This window comes from Hirundo rustica, chromosome 5 (genome assembly GCF_015227805.2).
Source record: "Hirundo rustica isolate bHirRus1 chromosome 5, bHirRus1.pri.v3, whole genome shotgun sequence".
Taxonomy (NCBI): Eukaryota; Metazoa; Chordata; class Aves; order Passeriformes; family Hirundinidae; genus Hirundo; species Hirundo rustica.
Genome location: NC_053454.1, coordinates 60,631,010 through 60,650,233, shown reverse-complemented (window position 1 = coordinate 60,650,233; position 19,224 = coordinate 60,631,010). Strand labels below are relative to the sequence as shown.

At 46.2% G+C, this 19,224-nt stretch overlaps 1 long non-coding RNA gene across 1 annotated transcript in view; it reads left to right on the top strand.

Moving 5' to 3' along the window:
- The window catches only part of LOC131378552 (uncharacterized), an 89,501-nt gene extending 70,998 nt beyond the window's left edge, over positions 1 to 18,503 (top strand). The window contains exon 3 of the long non-coding RNA XR_009207824.1: positions 17,999 to 18,503. This is a non-coding gene — a long non-coding RNA (uncharacterized LOC131378552). The remainder of the gene's footprint in view (positions 1 to 17,998) is intronic.
- Positions 18,504 to 19,224: the final 721 nt, after the last annotated feature.

Here is a 19,224-nt window from a genome sequence, read left to right as displayed (position 1 = left end):
TTTGCTTCATATCAGACAGCAATAAATCCCTGCAGCATGTGTGAGGCAGTGGATGAAGGGTGATGGGAGAAAGCAGAGTGCTTTGGGCTGTAACCTCTCAGGGATGCAGATCATGTTCTTGGCTAATCCAGATGTGGATGTGGGGCAGCCTTTGGCTGGGTGCTTGACTCTAGGAAAGGGATGAGCTCATCAAACAGGGGCATGGGGCACCTGCTCTAGAGTTTCCTAGTGCCAGAGTGCCAGCCTGTGCAGATGTTTCTGCAGTGCTTATGGGCCAGGAATGCCATCCCTTGATGTGCAGCACTCTTGGACCTGGTTTCCAGTGCTACATTCTGCTCTGCAGGTGACTTCCTCCTGCCACAGATGTAGGAGGTTTATTTTGGAGGGTCATGCCAAGTTGGCATGACTCTGTGCAGGACAGGGGATGTCTTTTGTCTGCAGTGACAGCGCTGTGCTCTCTCTTGTAGACAAGAGACAGGAACTACTAGAAAATTCCTGTTGGTGTGTTTGTGATTGAAATCCCCCTCTGCTACAGACATACCAGCGTTTAGAACAAAAGAGCAGCATATCCCAGTGAATGTTCAGTACTTAAAAAGTGACAGCTACATGAGAGGAAGACCAACCAACTGCTGGGATTCCAGACAGCTGTTCCCTTCCACTGTGAATGGGTTGGACCTGTTTCTTTGTTTGCCTGAAGCTGCATGTTGTGCCCGTGGAATCTGCTGAAGTTCCTATTCCTTGCTCCAGTGTGAAGCAGAGCTCCCCAGTACCATCCTTCTGCAGCAGTGGGATGAAGGGTTGTTTTTTCCCTTGTAAAGTCCTTTGAGTACATAGTGTCATTCCCAGAAGGGAGCAGGCTGGATGGCGACATGCCTTGGAATAAGAAGCAGGTCTCCATGCTGTCAGTCTTATTTTGCATTAGTGACAGTATGATTTTTCAGCTCTGCCCCTCAAGAAGAGAGCAGAGGCTTCTCCAAAAAGAGGAGAGAAAACCCTTCCATTTTGCCTAGCAACAGAGCAATATATCAGTTTTGAAAACCAGATTCTATGAGTCCTGTTGGGTTTTTTAGCATGCTGGCTTTTCAGTATGGCTGCCTTGCTGAGGGAGGCAAAGGAGAGCCCAAGGGTTGCATGCTTGGGTTAGGATGAGGGCTGGTACTGCCCCCTGAGCTGTCACACCTGCCACGTCTCCTTCATTGCTCGGGGAACATCCCCCACCGCCACCTACCCCTGGTGCAAGGTGTCAGCAGTGACCCAGCAATGTTGCTGGGCACCCGGAGCCCTTGGGATCACACACAGAGGACCACCAAGTCTGCACAAACAGATAAACGTCCAGGGTTTGGCACAGCCAATGGGATTTATATGGATTTATACCAGGCACCAGGTTGGGTCTATAGGAAAGCTGCTGGTTTGAGGGGATTGCATATGGCCCAGGAGAGCAAGGAGAATGGGAAACATATGCTTGGCACCCACAGGTGCTGCAGAACCAAGTGAGTGTGAATTGCTAAAGCGTAGTTTACATAATCTGGTCAATAATATGCACAGATGGAGCCTGAACGTATTGCATGAATCAGGAGATGCTGAGCGCCGGAAAGGATGGCACGGCAGCAAACTGAACTTTGAGGGGAAATTGAGAAATTATTTTCTATTTGCTAGAGCAGGGGAGAAGAAACCCAATAGAATTAGAAGATGTTTGCTGTGGACAGCAGCGCTGGCCACTGATGTGTATGAAATGGGTCATGTTGGGAAATGCTGGTATAAAACCAGTTGGGCTGGGCATTGTGCCCAGTCTGCAGAATTCCCTCACACTGCCTCTGGACTTGAGTGGTTGTGGGTGGTGGTTCGATTGGCAGAAATGGTGCTTGCAGGTACATTTGGATGGACAGGAATTCTTCTGTCCCTGTATCTCCCAGTCAATTTTGGTGAACTTTGTGTTAGAGCAGAGCCCTCTCCTTAGTATTGCTGATCCAAATTTGCTTTGCTCAGCTTGAAGGTGTTTCTTGTCAGGGTTGGCCCATGATGTCACCTGGATGGAAGGCAAAAATGTGTGTTAGGGCTTGGACTAGGGCTGTGATAGAAATACTTTCCCCCCACTTATTCTGGACACCTGTGCTTTTGCCAGTAGAACAGTCAGATACACCCTGGATAAGCGAAAGGTGTTTTTGAGGCAGAGAGTCTTTACCTTGAGTAGCGTTTTGTTGCCTGCTCTGTTAGTGACTCACAGTAGTGTGGATGACAAGGATCAGCTCCAGCCTGGTGGATGGAAAGGACTGTTGGGCACCAGCACAGGAACCACTGGTATGTTTGTGGTGCATGGAGGGTCAGAAGCCCATCAAAAATTGAAGTAGGAGAGTTTGTGTATGCAATTCCTTGCTAACATCTCAGCAGAGATGGAAGTTGGCACATATAGAGTCTTTGCTTGGATCTTTTGTTTTTATATACTTTGCCAAAATTTAGTTTGGCTATTTTCATTTTATGTAAGTGTGAAAAATGTTATCTGTTTAAGTTGCTTCTTTGCACTTGTATGAATAAAAAATGGCTTTAATTAAATTAGGGAAGAGCTTTGACAAGTGATTTGTCTATAATACGTACTTATGGTTTGTGGCATTTCAAAGAATAAATAACCAAGATGTTGAGGCTTAAACATTGGCTGCTGCACATGTTCTGTCATTCCTTCATGGAGAGAGAAGTGTTTTGAGTGTGGATTTAAGTCCCCATCCTGCAGATCTTTCATGTTAGGCCTCCCTTTTCCTTCAGAGATAAGGCACCTGTTAGTGACACGAGGAGGGAATTGAACTGGAAGCAGCCCCTAGGCAAGGCTCAAGTTGCAGCTCTGCGGATCTGCAGGAGATCCTGTATCCTGCAGGAGACAGCAGGAAACTCGGTAAACTCGTGTACTAATAAAGCCAAATAAGGCTGGAAAGAGTTGCGACTTTGGAGAGACTTTGCCACAGTCCCAATGGCACATCAGCTGCAGGGAGACAGGAAAGGTGTTGGAGGGGTGGGGGAGGGAAGGAGAGGGAATCAGAAAAAGAGGTGATGGGTTAACAGTGCCCAGCTCAAAAAGGAGAGCTTCTGAAGAAAACTGCCTTCCAGGATTATTGCCCCAATGGGATTTTTGCTTTGCCTTCTTTAGCATTTGCTTTACTTGGAAGAGACAAGAAAGCCAGGAGAATGGAAGGATCAAGTCACCTCACTCTCTTGTTTTAGTGGCTGCATTGACATCATGGACATTGGCAAGTCCCAGCTCTGGGCGCAGAAGAGCTGAGGGAGGGTGACCTGTCCAGCAGAGCATGGCTGTGGGGCCAGCCAAGAGCCTCTGACCTGGGCTCTGCATGGGGCAGCCCTGGCAGCCCCGGGTCCTGGTCTCTGTGGTGTCTGTCAGCTGCAGCTCTGCTGGGGCACAGCCCACCCTTTTATTTATTTGTAGTTTTTCTCCCTGACTCTTTGACACCTACCACCTCCCTGCCAGCCTGGTGTGGCTGATCAAGCTGTTCAAACAACTGGAAGACATCAGAAGTTAAACACTCATTATTTTAATTTGATGCTAATCATGTGTTAATGAGACTAATCCTTGCAATGATTCAGGTAATTTGCTTAATGGCTGCACAGAGTACAGATTACAGCAATCAGTCACATCTGATAAGATGTCTATTGTGGAGGAGCCTGTCAGGCTGTCAGGTGAATGAGGTGGGAAAAGACTAAGGAGCAAGCTCTGATCCGGTATAAGTCAGGAACCTTCCTGGTGGGAAGGGCATAGGAGGGGGCAAGTCCCCCTGCACAGTCAGGTTTGTGGCAGCTCCGGAAAAGCACCTCAAATCTGTGCTTCAGGGCTGATCCACTGGGGATCTGGTCCTCTCCTGCCTGGAGAAGGACTCACACTGCCATCTGCATTGGACACTGTTCTTGAGGACATTTGGGTGTAAGAGACACCTAACTGATCTCATGGGGTAGTCCTCTACTGCAGTTACAAGCCTGTGTCTGGGTTATTGTCCTGACGGATCACTTCAGCATGGCTTCTGTTGGCATTGAAGCTGAGGTAGCTCTGGAAAGCTGCTCCTAGCCACTCTGTGTTCCAGCAGGTCTTGGCTGGACAAAGTGAGGCTCAACAGAAATGCTTACCTGGGTGTAAAAAATTGTAATTTAGGGTGAGCCCAACCCTGGATTTAAGTGAGAGGATGCAGGTACCCAGTAGTGCCATTGGTGAGATGATACTTGGGTGCTTGTCAGCACAGTCCCTGTCCCTGTCCTTTCAGGCACATTAATCCTAAACCTCCACCTGTCAGGCCTCAGCATCAGTTCCATCGGAACTGTACTGGCTCAGCCTCCCCAAAAAACACAACTGGAGACAGTCTCTCATGTGGGAGATGTGAGCCCAACAGCTACCTCTGAACTAGGGATTGGGGTTTGCACCATCTCCTGCAGCAGCAGGATATTTTGTGATTCCTAAAATAAAGAATATGATAGCTTTTAAAAACCTAGGTTGAAAAAAGCCATTAATCATGTTCCCGTCTGCAGACTCAGGAATGGGAAAATGTCTTTGGCTTGTCTTCATGATGCGTGGCAGAAATTACTGTTTGTTCAGTGGTATTTGGATTCCACCATTTGTGGCAAAATACGCTGGGATTTAATCAATTTGCATCTCTGCTTAAGGCCCAAATTGTTACAGGCTTTAGGGGGATGACATTGTCCTAAAGCACTCATTTAATGATTTAGAGCAAACAGATGGTTTTATTTTTTCCCATTAGAACCTTTCAGCTTTTCTAGTTACATAGAGATATAATTATTATCTCTCCCTTTGATTAAAATGCACAGTATTAATGCCTTACTCTGTCGGGTTCCAATTGCATTAGTTCTCTGTGGGTTTATTAAGTGCTGTTGAGTTGACATTGTGTCCAACACACGGTGCTAAGTGAGTCTCTGGAAATCAGCTGACAGGGAATGCCAGGCACTTGGCATTTGGGGTGTTGGAGCAGGAGGCTGGGCTGGGGTGAGCTGGGCTGGCTGCAGGCAGAGAGCGTTTGTCCTGTGCAGGAGGGGTTGATAGCTGGCAGTAGCTGTTAATGGTGGCTGCTGTGACACAGGCCCGTGTAGCCCTGTTTAGAAGGTACAGGAGGTTCCATCCTTTTGGAGCGAGGCACACAATGGCAAAATGCTGAGCACACGGACTTTAGGATGGGAGTTAAGGAGGAATTTGTTACAGTCTTGAATATTTTTTTAATGTTTTTTTAACTGATTGCTGAACAGAAATGTTAATTCTGTGTCATAGTGGGTGGAGCTGAGGCTTGAAAATCTTTTTAACAGCTCAGAGGTTTTGGCTTGGGAACACTGCAGGAACATCAGCACTGAGACATGCAAAAAAAAAAGCCCATATGGTTTATTTACTGTATGTGATGAGTGAGTGGCAGTCTGTTTGTATGTTTTATGTCTTGTGCTGGGTAGTTTATATGTTGGTCACTCAGTGATCACTTGACCTGTCATTTTTCAGTTATTTGTGAGCATTTTAGGTTTATCAATTGCTTTCCCAGGCTATAACTTACCTTTTTTGAGAGCATAATTTGTTTATAATATGTATTTTAACAGCATGATTTGTTTCGTGTTTGTAATTAATTTTGAGCTTTGAGACTAAAATTGCATGAGAAATCGTTATGGAGAGAGCTATTATCTCAAATATTGCTGCTAAGGACTCATAATATACTGTGACTCTGTCTCTTTTATTACTGACTTGATTTTAGTGATCTTGGAACTGGGATTTAGGATGTTGCTGTGGTGCCAGTGGTACCCCTTTCTGAAAAGTAGTTGAAAGTTCCACCATGTTCCTCTGGCACAGCAGGAAGTATTTAGGGAATCCTACCAGCTAACTTCTTGGCCCAGTAATTCCAACTTAATTCAGAATAGCAAAGGAGCTGCTCTGCCTGACAATGTTTTCTTACACATTGTTCCTGGACCATTGAGCAAAGCCCTCAGAACAACACAGTCAATGCAGGAAATGGGCATTTCTTCCGTTAAAATCACATTTTCTCTCTTGTTGTCTTCTTGTCAAAGACAACTAACTTTCTCTGAGATGACCGAAAGTTTTTGTTTCCTGGAAAGACTTTTTTTTTTTTTTTGTAACCAGTCCAAGGACATACTGAAAAAGACAGTTTCAAACATTTGTTGGACATTCCCAGAAACATGACATTTCTCCATGACACTCCATGGAGCTTAAAACCTTTTTTTAAAGGGGGTAATTCTGTGTTGCGGATCACTTGAGGGAGGCTCATAAATGGGAGTCTTTGTGAAGAACTTTGTGAAGAGGGTGAAAGATGGCAAAATTGAGTTTCAAGTTAAGTACTTAAAAATGTGACAGTTGTTTTCTGCTTGAAAACATAAAAAACTTTTCCAGGTAAAACTGGGATGGAAAGCTTTGCTTCACATGGTGTTATAAGCAAGTTCGTGCCCAGTAAGTGGAATTTTCAAACAAAAATGGATGTTGTTAACAAAGGCATATCTGGAGGCAGTGTCTGTGCTGTGAAATTAGTGTCTGTAGGACAAAGTTGAAGACAGGCAGCTTGATTAAAAGCATTCATAGATACCTATTTTGGGTTTATCATTCTCAGCATTGCTGTAGGTGGACATGTGGCCTAAAGAGCCAGAGGATCTGGTGTCTTCTTTCTGTGCATTGATGCATGTTTGCTGCTACCAGATGAAGGTAGCATGAATTGCAGAACTTCTCTATAAGAAGACTTGAAATATTAATTAAAAATTCAATGGCTTACTTTCACTTTGACAGTACCTTAATTTGCTGGGATCATTTCCCAAGGCTGGTGGGAGCTCATGGAAGTGGGAGCTGCTGATTATGTTATGGTTTGTCCTCTACTTCTGAGGTAGATTTTCTACTAACTTGTGTTTGGAAAAGCACACATTTGGAATGTTTGTGTAATGTCAACTATTATCCCTCTAATTCCCTGTCCATCTGTAGGACAAACGTTTAGGCTGTGTGCAAACTATACCGAGTCTATATCATCCATAATGTATGACTGTATATGAGAATGTGCCACCAATGTCAATTTTTATTTTATTAAATATAAGCTGCTCTCCCATCTGCGCATTGGAGACCCCATACATTGTTTGCCAAAAAAAAAAAAAAAAAAAAGGCACCATTTCCAAGCATTCAATAATTTTGCATGGAATGATATGGAATTCCTCAGTTTCTTCTCTCCCTTACATTGATAGGACTCCCTGAGTTTTGATGCCTCGTTGCTGGTTGTTCCTTGCTGTGTAAGAGCAGTGCCCTGATGGCTGAGCAGCCGCGCAGGCTCAGCCTGGTTCACCCTCTGGCCCGGTCCATTGCTGCCGTGACGCCACTGGCTGCAGAAGTGCAGCTGTGCTGCAGGCGAGTCAGGTTCTGTCCTCCCTCCCAAGCCTTCTCCCACCACGACCCAGCACTCCAGCCACGACAAGGCCTTCAAATGAGCAAGGAGACAAATGTTTGCTGCAGCTTTTTATGCTCTGGCAGATGAGCTGCTGGGACCTTTAGTTGGCACCTCTCTGTGGTTCCAAAGGAGCCAACCTTGTCACGGCTGCCTTCTTCCCTTTTTTCCCATTGCAGGGATCTCGCACAGTATGTGCGTGTAAGAGCCTGAATGTCTGTGTGGCTCGTGATACCCCGCAACAGAGATTGACAGGAACCAGAAGCCAGGTTCATCAAAGGCACATATTTCTGATCCAGAATTGCAGTGACTGATCTGTGCCAACACAGACCTAGACTGGCCAGATAGTCTGAACAGGAGGAAAATGCAATGCCAAAAAGGAAGAAACTGAAACCTAATTAATCAGAAACAAATAAGTCATCCTAATGGCAGCACAGAAGTGGTACCAATTTAATTGGAGAGTACCCTATGTTCCGTGAGGATGACACTGTGCAGCAGTTCCACTGCCAGTTACTGCCATCACAAGTGCTGAGTAGTGAGAACCAAGTGAGTTAGTGCCTCAGATGGGCTGGATTCTGCTCATTTCAGTTCAAGCTCCCGGGAAAGTTCAAATCCTACTTTGGGATTTTGGTCTCTCTTTCTCTGGGTATGCCATCCAGATTTGGGGCCCTCTCAAATCCATCAATCCTCTGCGTTGTTTAGAATAAAGAGAGTGGGTTTCAAGGAAATGAGATGTGATGCTGTGATAAGGAGGTGTGTTCACCGGGCAAACAGGATGGGAGCTGGCTGCTGTCTTAGGCACGCCTCAGAAATTTGGGGCATGACAGGAACTGAAAACAGGTGCTTTTTCACCACAGAAGGAGAGAAGGTGTGTGAAGTGTGAGAACAAGTCACCAAAGGTCCCAGTGAAAAGGAGATGGGGGGAGCATCTGTCCCCTCTCTGTGCGGGTCTGGCAGTGTCCCTCACTCACATCCTGCTGTGATCAGCAGCTGCAGCAAATGGGGTGGCTGGGGCTGGGAGGATCCCTTCCTTCAGTGTCCAGGAGATCAGTCCCACCCAGGACTTGGAGAATGCTAACCAAGGGGGAACGCCATGCGGAAGTGGCACAGCTGTTGTTTCAGGCCAGTGTTGTGTCGTGCTTGGGAACAGCAGGTAATAAGAGAGAGCCCTGCTTGGGAGAGTTTGGACATGAAATGCTTATGGTAGCAAACATGGGAGAGAGCAGTCACAGGTGTAGGATAAAGGTAGAGAAAGGAGACTGGTGTCCTGCTCCTGTGTCTGGAGTGCTGGCTTTCTCTGGATGAAATTTGGCACTCAGTTTTCAACAGCTATTAGACCCCACAGGTTTAGAAAACCCAACCTTTAAGAGAAGACGTTGGATGAGAGAGAAAAATCACTTCTGTTTCCTTGGTTACAGAAGAACATGAATAAATTATATGGGGAAAAAAAAACAAACCTCAGTACATTTTGAGTGGTCATTTGTGACAACTGGTCCTGTGAGTGTTTGCACTTGGGAGGAAGAAGCAAGAGCTCTTCCTCTCTGGAATGGGCCCTGTGTATGGTGTGCAAGGCTGAACAGCTCACCTCTGTGGGCAGCCGGGCTGGCTGGGCCACTGCTGGGACAGAGAAGATGAGAGACCCCTGCCGCTGGCAGGGGAAGAGGCTCTGAGACCCCATGTCACACCTCAGCTCTAGTCAAGTGAACCCTGCAAATCAAGCTCAGATTTCAATGAGTTTAGGTCTCCAGCCTAATTCGTAGATCACCTAATTTCCTGCTGACTGGGTTTGCAGAGTCTGTGTGTGACTTGGGTATTTCCATATGGAACTGTTTTACCAAGACGAGGTGTGAATTTAAAGTGCCCTCTAGGAACATTATCTTCTGGAGTTATGTTATTTACACTGAAAAATACTTTCTTTGCAATCTAGTTGATGTCACTGTAGAAATTGTTTGAACTATGCCAGCAGGCTATTCTTAGTGTAGAATAAGGGATCCTTCTGGATATCTCTGCCTGTTTAATGATCTGTGTTTATTGTGGACATGCATTGATGACCTTCATTCGGTTCAAGAGGATTATGGATATCTGCATACCAAACTTGCTTTGGAAATGGGTCTTGGAATCTGTTAGCTTTGAATTTTTCTGAGCCCCAGTCCTGTCTCCATTCTAAAGGAGCCCTTCTCCTACAAAGCTGGGTCTGATTTCCTGCTGGATTACCTTTAAAGGCTTGTGGGCAGAAGCTCTTGGTGATCCTACTTTGCTTGTACAGAATGCTTTTCATCCTGGAGGGGAGTTTACAGCTGTGTGTACAGCTCCTGCTGTGGAGGCTGGGATAAAGGTCATCCTTTTCAGGATAGTGATCTCAGGTGTGGCATGTGTAGAGGATTGCTTTAACGTTGTTCATGACTGCATCCCATGAACAGTCTTAGAGCGTTTGGAGGATTCTCTAAATGGGATGCCATGGAGCTCCTGCAGTAAGTGTCCGGCATGCCCAAGGGCCCCCAGGCAGCAAAGGCTGTGAGAGAGGCTTCGCTTTTCAGCGCGTTCTGGATGGTGGATGAGGGGTCACTGGTCTGAGAATGGAATCAGCGAGGATTCCTTCCAGAAACAGAGGCAGTTCTTCAATGTGGCACCACAGCAAACCTTAACTGTAGCACGCTGTCCTACAGCAGTGGCTTCAGGGTCCTCTCCAAGTAAGGAATGGCCGGGGAGAGCGGGATGGACTGCAGCAGCCAAAGCCTTTTTTGTAGGGATCCTCTGCCATGGGGATGGGAAGCTTCTTGGAACCCTTGGACAGGCAGAAGAACTCACATAGCTCTAGGCTGGGCATGGCAGATTCCAGCGTCAGGGCCAGCTGTTCCCGACCCCCACTGCCTGTGTGGGTCCAGCAGCATCCCTCACTCACACTGCGCTGTGCTCAGCAGCTGCAGCAAACAGGGCAGCTGGGGCTGGGAGGATCCCTGCCTTCAGTTCTGCCATTTAAAATTCTGAGATAGGAAAAGTTAACACACTTTGGAAGAGTTTGGGGTTTTTTGTGGTTTTTTTTTTCTTTTTTTTTTTATTTTTTTCTGGCACTTACAAGTTCAGCACGCTTTTGTGCATTCCAAGCAGTCCTGCCCAGATCGACCACCTGTTCCCTAATTCTGGGTATAGGCAGGCTATAGTTCTTTTCCATATGGGCAGTGTAATTCCATTAAGTAGCAATCCAGCACTCTTTTTTTAACATTAAACCTCGAGAGTTAATCATCCATCTGTGTGTAATCATTGATTCCATTAAGCCTTATGGCCTTGTCAGATTATCAAACATTTTAAACAGCACTTTTTTCTTTTTTCCTTACTCGACAGCAAAAGCATTTGTTGGGGGCACGATTTAAGTGAAGTTTTCAAGCCATACCCCAATCTTGGAGACATTTCCATTTCCCAAATCTTCTCCCTGTTCCCAAACAGAGAGCTGGCCTACCTGGGGTCATTTGTGCCACACACTGGGTCATTCAGGTGTTCCTTGACAAGGCAATGCCAAGATGTTTACTTGATGTTGACAACTCCCCCACCCCCAAAAAAACCCAATAAAGCAACACAAAACCCAGCAAAAGCACCCAAACAACCCCCACACATGCTTTTTCCCCCCTGTTTATTCAACACTGAGGGCCTACTCACGTTGCCTTGAATTTGGGGGAATTACGGTACTTGTGCTGCAGTCAGAACAGCCCCTCAGACTGATGGATGCATCTGACCCTTATTTTTGTAAGAACAGGGCAACCTGTTGTGCGACTGCACTTAGAGTTTTTAGTATGCAAACAGAACCTAAAGCTGTTTCTCCCACGCAGGATTTGAAAAATAAGGACATGATATTCCTGGGATTAACCGTGTTCTCAAGTGATTTCCTAAATGTGACGGTGTAGCTTCGCATAGGCATGTAATTACAGCCTGGTTATTGTCCGGAAATTCCTGAAATCAGATCTCGGTGGTAAGTCTGTTGGATGAAGAGGAAGGAGATGCTTCAGACCTCCTTACAAAATCCTGAGCCAAGAGGGTGGTGGGTCGCTGTGGTGACAGGTAACAGGTAAGGGATTAATGGCAGGAGGCACAGTTTTTTCCTTCAGACTTTCCCTTCCATACATATTAATTTCTCTTAATTGCATTTAGTGTGACTTCTGAGCCAGGAATGCAGTTGCCCCAGCTCCAGGCACTGGTGGCTCTGTTTCACCTGGCTGGAGGGGGGTTTTTTTTGCTGGAGACATATCTCCTGCAGCTGAAAAGCCTTCTCAAATCTTTGATAAAAGCTGCTGAAACAGTGTGAAACCTAATGGTACAAGACATGCCCGTAATTTTGGGGTTTGGGTCTGGATTACATTTGTCCTGTGCTTTGGTCAGATAATTTATCCTACGAGCAGTACATATTTCAGCTGCGGTTTTGGTGACACTGTTTACTCAGATCTTTTTTTAATGAAGAATCTGTGAAGATACTAAGGTGACTTGAGAAGTGAAGAGAAGAAATGACCAGAGAAGTAGTGAGGTTTTGATTTTGAACTATTCTGTGAATTTCAGAATCTGAAGTGCTGGCAAAGAATCCAAATACCATGTCTGATTCCAACCAAACCACTGTGATTACTACTGAACCTGATTTAAAACCCAACAAAAATAGCAAGGGGGGGGAGGTGGGGGGTGTTGGTTTCTTAGTTCCTTGTTAATTACATTCATTTATTTTTTTTTCGGAAAAATATTAGAGTGATAATTAGGCCACACATCATGTGTGGTTGGATAAATACTAGTTACATGTTGAGAAAGGGGGCAGAAAATTGTATCTAATGAAAGGAACTGGTGCCAAATAGTATAGAGATTTGCGTTTGTCTTGGATAAGTGCCGTGCGTTCACCTCGGCTGAAGGAGGAGGTTGTACAGAGCGCAGCGTGCCCAGAACAGCTCTGGCAGAGGCCAGGGACCATTCCACTCACAAACAGGTCACCAGCTCGGCTCTGGGTAGCACAATGGCTGTTCTGCAAGCAGTATCTTTGGGAATGTTTGAGTAGAGGTGTCAGTTCTTGTACTTCATACAAAGCTTAGGTCTGCTGTTCTCAGCCGTGGGCTGCAGTCAGCTCTCCTGAGGCACAAAATCTCTGAGGTGGGATGAGGGCTGGCTTACCTAGGAGCAAACAGGAGTGTATGGGACAAAAGCCCTGTGTTCCTGCCATGACTGCATGGTTTTGGTGGGACTTTTGTGTGCTCTGGAGGTTGTGTCCAGCCTGGCCCCCAGGGCCACCAATGGCAATACTGCAGCTGGCGTGAGGGAAGTCACTGAGCCATGTGTGCAGATGTCTGGAAACTCAGCATATTGTGAATTCTGCATGGAATTTCTTGTGCTTGTGCATCACTGAACTGGAGCAACATGAGGCAGTGCTGGGTAGGATGAAATGAGGGGAGTTGGGGTGTGCCAGACAGGCCCACAGAGTTCAATATGGTGACTTCTGGCCTACTGGGAAGCTTGATACTTTGGCTTCATGGATAACTTAGCAGCTTTATACATTCCAAGTCCAAAATTGTAAAAATTAGGAAGTACGGGATGTTGCAGTTAAGAAAATTTATAATTACATCAGTGAGCTGTCTAGCTGAGGGGCTTACTAAAAATGTCTTGAGCCTTCAATTTCTGAATTGCTGACTTTCCCCCCAAATTTCAAACGTACAAGAGAGGAAGCAAGCTGAATTGCTGTTTGTCTTCTTGCATTTCTCTTGAGCGGACAGAAGGTACTTGAAAAGAATTTTTAGTGGGTTTTCCCTTGCTTTGAATCATGCCATAAATGTTAGGTCTTACGATGATAAAGTAAATACCACACACAGTACGTGTATGGTAGGAAAAGCTGTCCAGCTTGTTTATACCCAAAATCTGCACTGGGCCTTTCTCTCTCTGTTGTAGGGCCGGGGTTTCCTCGTGCCAGCTCGACTGAGGGCAGAGCCACCCAGTCCTGTTTGGAGCAATTATAAAAGTTGCCTTTCTCCAGTCAAAGAGAGGTATTAGAAAAATGAATGGGAGTAATTAAATCTAATTTAGTCATGTAAATGAGTTTAATTAAAAGAAATCTACCCTTTAATAACTTGAGGGGGAAAGGCGCTCCACACGGAGTTTGGAGTTTGGTTAAGCTAACGAGACACAATAGCTGAGCTGATGAGCCCATGCTGTTGTCACCTGCCATGTGCCCGGGGGGCCAAGGCCTTGGGGTGGGCATCTCAGGAGCAACAGCTCTTCCTTTGGCCTTGGCGTCCCCCCTACATTTGTATGATGTTGTATTGATACTTGAGGAATCTGCAGAGAAAATCCTCCAATGATTTTGGGTAAGAATTGGTACACGGGTTGAGGTATGGCATTTTGGGAAAAGAATCCTTGAGCTGCTTAGCTGCTCTCCCCTGTGTTGCATCCTACAAGACCTTGCTGTATGAAGCTGTAGTCATTCCTTAAATGCCTAATAAGCAATAAGCTTTTACTGCTTATCGGTGAATCTGTAAATAGAGAAGCAGTGTGGGGAATGGTGCCAGGGGAGCTCCCAGTTTTCCAGGAGTGGCTGTGCCAGCCATGTGGCTCCATCCTGGCAGCCTGACCTCATTTTTCCATCGCTTGGAGGGTGCTGCTGCCTAGGGGTATCGTTTGAGGCCCTTCTTGATGGGGGAGTCGGGCGTGGCCCTTGGGTGTTCTGGGGCTGGACAGGGGCACAGAGATGAGGATGGCTGTGGGGGGAAGAGTTCTGCTCCCAGCAAGGTGTCATCTTCTGCCTTGGAGAACACCTGACCATCACCTGCAAGTTGTTTCTGAGTGTATCACTTGGAGCTTTGACATTTATTCCTTGTGGTGAGTGGGAAGTAATTTTATTTGCCATATCATTGTGCAGTGCAGCATGGTAGGACTATGGAGAAGTTGTTTATTCCTCTGAGTATAACAAGGGGACTGACAAAGAGGACTGAGGCCTTGTGCTTTCCACCTGGGAGATGCCAAGGTGTGTTAGAGCATCAGGAAGGGCTGGGGCTGATAAATGCATGACAAATGCTGGATGCTGAGTGCCATGGAGGCTGCTCAGAAGGCGAGTGGCCCTCTTCTCACATCTGGCATTCCTGAGCATTACAGAGTGCACGTAAGTGGTAGCCCAGGGCCTCCCAGCTTTGGGAGCTCAGCCTCTCAGCTGGCTAGGACATGGCAGCCTACCACATACACTTCCTCTGGAAATAATTCTGATGAATCATTTCTTCAGAGTTATTGGTGCTGTCTGTGTGTCTCTGCAGGAACTGTGATTACAAGGCCAGAGGCAGGTTAAAAAAATGAATTCAAGGAGCAGCTGAATGGAGCTGAGCAGAGGTAGGGAAGAAGGGGGCAGAGGCCGGTTCCAGCTCCCTGCCCACATCTCGTCCCAGTTCACTAAGATTCACTGAGATTGTTAAAGTCATCTGGTTTTATCTTCTTGCCTTGTCCGAAGCATGACGTGCACTGCACGGAGCTGTCTCTGCTAGGGAATGCCACTGACTGGGTTGAGTGGGATGTGGGCAGGTGTGCAGGAAGGGCTGCATCAAACAGGCTCCTCGGATAAACCCATGAGAGCTGCAGCTCCTGTTGGCATAGCTGGCAAGTTCTTCCTTTCCAGAGGTTTGTAGATTTGTGTGTTTATTTTTCTGACTTAATTTACACCAGTTGGGACATGTTTGGCCATTAGTTTCTGTTACCCCCTGCCTGTTGAGGAACCCTGGCTAAATGATGCTGTTTATCATTTTGGCTTTATGCAGAAAAGTTGTCTTGTGCTTAGTCTCTCTTCAGCCAGGTAATGTACACTGTGTGTAGGGATTTTATATGTAGATCAGTTGTGTAGCTAAAAATTATTTCAGTAAGCTCAACTGTATGTATCAGACCCAGCTAATGATTTTGAAATTTCTGTTTTTCCTTTGAATATAGCTTTTTGACAACAGTTTGCAACTGCAGCATCCTATCGTATGTTTTCTCTTTCATGGTCTTTTGATTTTCTGAAAGTAGTCTCATAAAACACTTCATTTCTTCTTCAATAATAGTGAGCATTCTGCAGCTGGAATTTCAAGTGCTGGTTCAGATCAGCATGTACGTTTTGATGGGATGAAGCAGCTTCTAAAGAGTTAGTGTGTGATTTTAATAATCGGTGCTTGGGTTCAGCTCCACTCCCAATGCCGTCTGCCGAATTTCTTTTCCCTTACAGGCAAATCCTTGTCTAGGTGGACACTTCCACCACCTAAATCCCCTTCCAGCCAGCTGCAGAGATTCTGTTTAAAGCAAAGAAAATTAAATACATGAAAATCTAAAAGTCTGATTTGGGTTGAGCAAGCGGGAGAGTGATTGCTATTAGAGGTGCTCACAAAAAAAAAATACTGAATTTGGATTCCTCCCTTCCTCCCCTTCTCTCTGCCTTGTATCAAAGCTGGGGCTTTTTTCGGAATTGCTGTTTTGAAGACTAAATTAAATTCAGACAGCTTTGTTAATGATGCCCTGCACTGGTTATTTGCTCTGACTTGGCTGAAATTAAAACTTCTTTTTTCTCTGCAAATTATTTGCTTCTTCAGGATTTTGTCCAAGCTGGTTCATCAGCACAGCAGAAGTAGTTTGAGCTGTCAGTGCTCACCTGGATTTACTCAGGTTTGCCAACATGAAAGAAATGCAGCCAAGCCCTCCAAGTAAAATTAAAAGAAAACCTTGGGAACCAAGGTACTGGAATCAGTTGCCAGGAAGAGTTGTCTGAGGGCTAAGCCTTGGGATTCAGCAGGCTTTTCTAGACATTGTGCTGCATGGTGTATTGATCTCAGCCTCTTCTGGTGGCTGGATGGGTGCTGGAAATGCAGGATCAGTGCTCTGTGGCACCCGAGGAGCTGCTGGAATGGGGCTTTGCCAAAAGTGCCTGGAAACTGCGTGGAAATGTGCATGGACATTCCTCACGCTTGTGTCCATCTTGAGCTCTTTTGCTCTTTGCCAGGAGGCCAAACCCTCAGCAGCTAGGGAGAAGGGCATGCGTGGGCTCTCCAGGTGGTGTCTGCTGCAGGGCTCAGCGCTGCCATTGATGTCATTTCTCTGAAGTAGCCTCCATCCCGGGCAGCTGTGCCTGTGGCAGAGCTGCCTGCAGCTGCCCCAGCCTTGCTGGACTCTCTAGGGTGTGGGAGCTGCCCTGGGATGCTCCAAGAACAGCCACCACTGTGGATACAGAGATGGATGGGCACCAGCTTTGGCTCTGCCGGTTCTGAGAGCTGCCTCCTTTCTCCCAGCTGCTGAGTGCTTCTTTCTGGCACCACGTGTGTGTAAAGGCAGAGTTGGATGGTGATGGCAGCAGCCACAGAAGGCTATAAAATGAGACTGAAGCAGGAAATACTATTTCTCTAATTGCTGGGGGGGGAAAGTGGAATTGCTGTTATTTACACCTGCTGTAACAGGGATTAAATCCCACAATGAACTGCACTACTCTAGATTGACACCAGAGAGCAAAATTTATCCTGCTAACTGGGTGTCCCTCAGATTCCATCAGACTGCGCTGGCTCACTGATGATAGAGGGCTCTGAGCTTTGCTGCTGTTCTCAGCCTGTGCATTGCACCCCTGACACTGAGGCTGCCGGAGCCCTGCGGGGTCCCTGCTCGGGGCTGGGGCTGTGCACGGCAGGCAGCGGGAGGGACCCCCCTGCGTGCTCCCAGGACTTGTGGGCACATCCAGAATGTCTTTGGGGATGCTGGGGCTTGGAAGTGAACCCTGCTCCCTCCTCTTGCCACTCCCCAAGACATTGGTGGAGCAGTGTGCTCGAGTGGATGATGCGTAATTGAGCATGGCTGTATCCGAGTGTGTTCGGAGTGCAAAACATCCTTATGTACAAACAGGGTTTGTGTGTTAATGTGCTTTTCCTTCATGCAGGCCTGGTTCCATTAGGAAGGGAGGCACTGTGTAATATAATAGACATGATTAACTTTAATTGCACTTCTTTGTTGGGAAAATAGACATGTAATTAAAAACCTGACATGCGTTGTACTTTTTTTCACCAACAATTTACTTGCTGGCATGTCTTCAAGCGGGTATTCCTCAAGGCCCTCACCACTTACTCGTGCATGTCTCCACAAGTTCAACTCCTGTGTTTCCAAAATTCCGGTGTCCGATGCCCAGACTGAACTGGCTAGTTAACACATCCTGCTGGTCATTCCCTCCTTTCCCCAAGAGAAAAAGAGCTGTGGATCTTAAAATGCTGCTCATGTTGTGGGACGATTTGGCCTATTGATTTACTGGGAAATGAGATGCTTTTTACCTTCTCGCTGCTGAGGAACATGCCTAGTTCTTACTCAGAGTCTCCTGTCCACAGAAGGTGAGGAATGACTCAGGCTAGACTTCAATTGTACCAGTTAAATCATAATTCTGGTTTGTTTGGAGTCCAAACCTCTTTTCCAGTCACTTCTGTGTATGCTGGGAAGATCTTTCAGGGTTTCTTAGTACCATTCTCATGTCCCAGGAAAAAAAGGGGAGGTTCAGATAGCCCCAGCCAGGAAGTGTTACCCACGGCTGATTTTAGTTCCCTGGCAGCATCCTTTCCCTTTGGGAATTCCTGTCTCTTTTTCCCGCTCAGGTCTCTAAGACGGTGCTGAGTTACTGAACTGAAATGTTGTACCCTATCTTGATGCCACGGGTGAAATGGAGTGACGTGGAGCAATGTGAGTCCCTTTGCCTGGCAGTACAAGGACATACATGAAAACCGGAGGTGTTCTCACCTACCAGACACCTCTGGGTGGGTACAGAGCACTGCTCCACCTTACAGGAGCAGATAAACAGACACATAGCACCCAAGTTGTACGGCATGGTTAAACACTTCGGCTGTGGTCCAGGGACACTGTGCGCATGGGGCAAACTCCACCAGAGGTCCTCCAGGAGAGCCTGGGGAACGTATCGGCCTCCGTGTTCCTTTAGCTGGGCTGCGCTGGGGTCTTGACAAAATTCCTTCTGTCCTGGAAGACACTGTTGCTGTGCTGATGACTTGTGCTCAGCTGTTCCCAGCCTCTGGGAAGGTGGGGTTTTATGGACCCCTCATTCCATTTGTTCTGTTTATCTCTGCCACACTTTATTTTGTCCATCTTTCCATGGTCTGTGTTGTTTTCTGGTTCTTTTATTGTCATTATTCAAAACATGAATAGAAGTGAATATCCTCTAAGTTATGAATGTAATCAATTTTGAGTCTTTAATTGTAATTTTTTTTCCATAAAATTCTTTTAATTTAGTCTAATATAATGGCACATCAAGCAGTAATGGGTACATTAAATTGAATCATGATGTTCATATACACATTTTATGACACAATCAAATATCCCAATGCATTAATTCATGTCAATCAGTTAATAAAATTAAATAGGAAACATTTCTCTAGTGCTGTTAACTGCGTTTCTCCCATTTGGAGGGTGACAAGATGGTGAGGGCCTCTATATCTTGCCTAGTCCGTGTTTTCTTGGCTGCATCGGAGTCAATACATTTACTTACTTGATGAGTACAGAGTGTGTCAGTTCCCGTGGCCCCCCACCAAAATCCAGTAATGGGGAGCACAAGGCCCCACCTTTACCTTGTCCTACCCCAGTTCTGTTGGTACAGTCCTGTCCCCAGAGACTTAGGGAATAAGGAATAAGAAAGGGATATCAGCTGTGAACTTGGGGGATAACTTCTCTTTAAAGATGTCTTCCCTTCTGATGTTGGCCTTCAAGGACAAAGAGCTGCAGCAAGTTTACTGCACACTGTTGTGAGGAAGGAGAAGAGGAAATTTCCTTCCTTAGCAGTTGGCATTGGAGCAGTTCTTTGGGCTTCTCATCT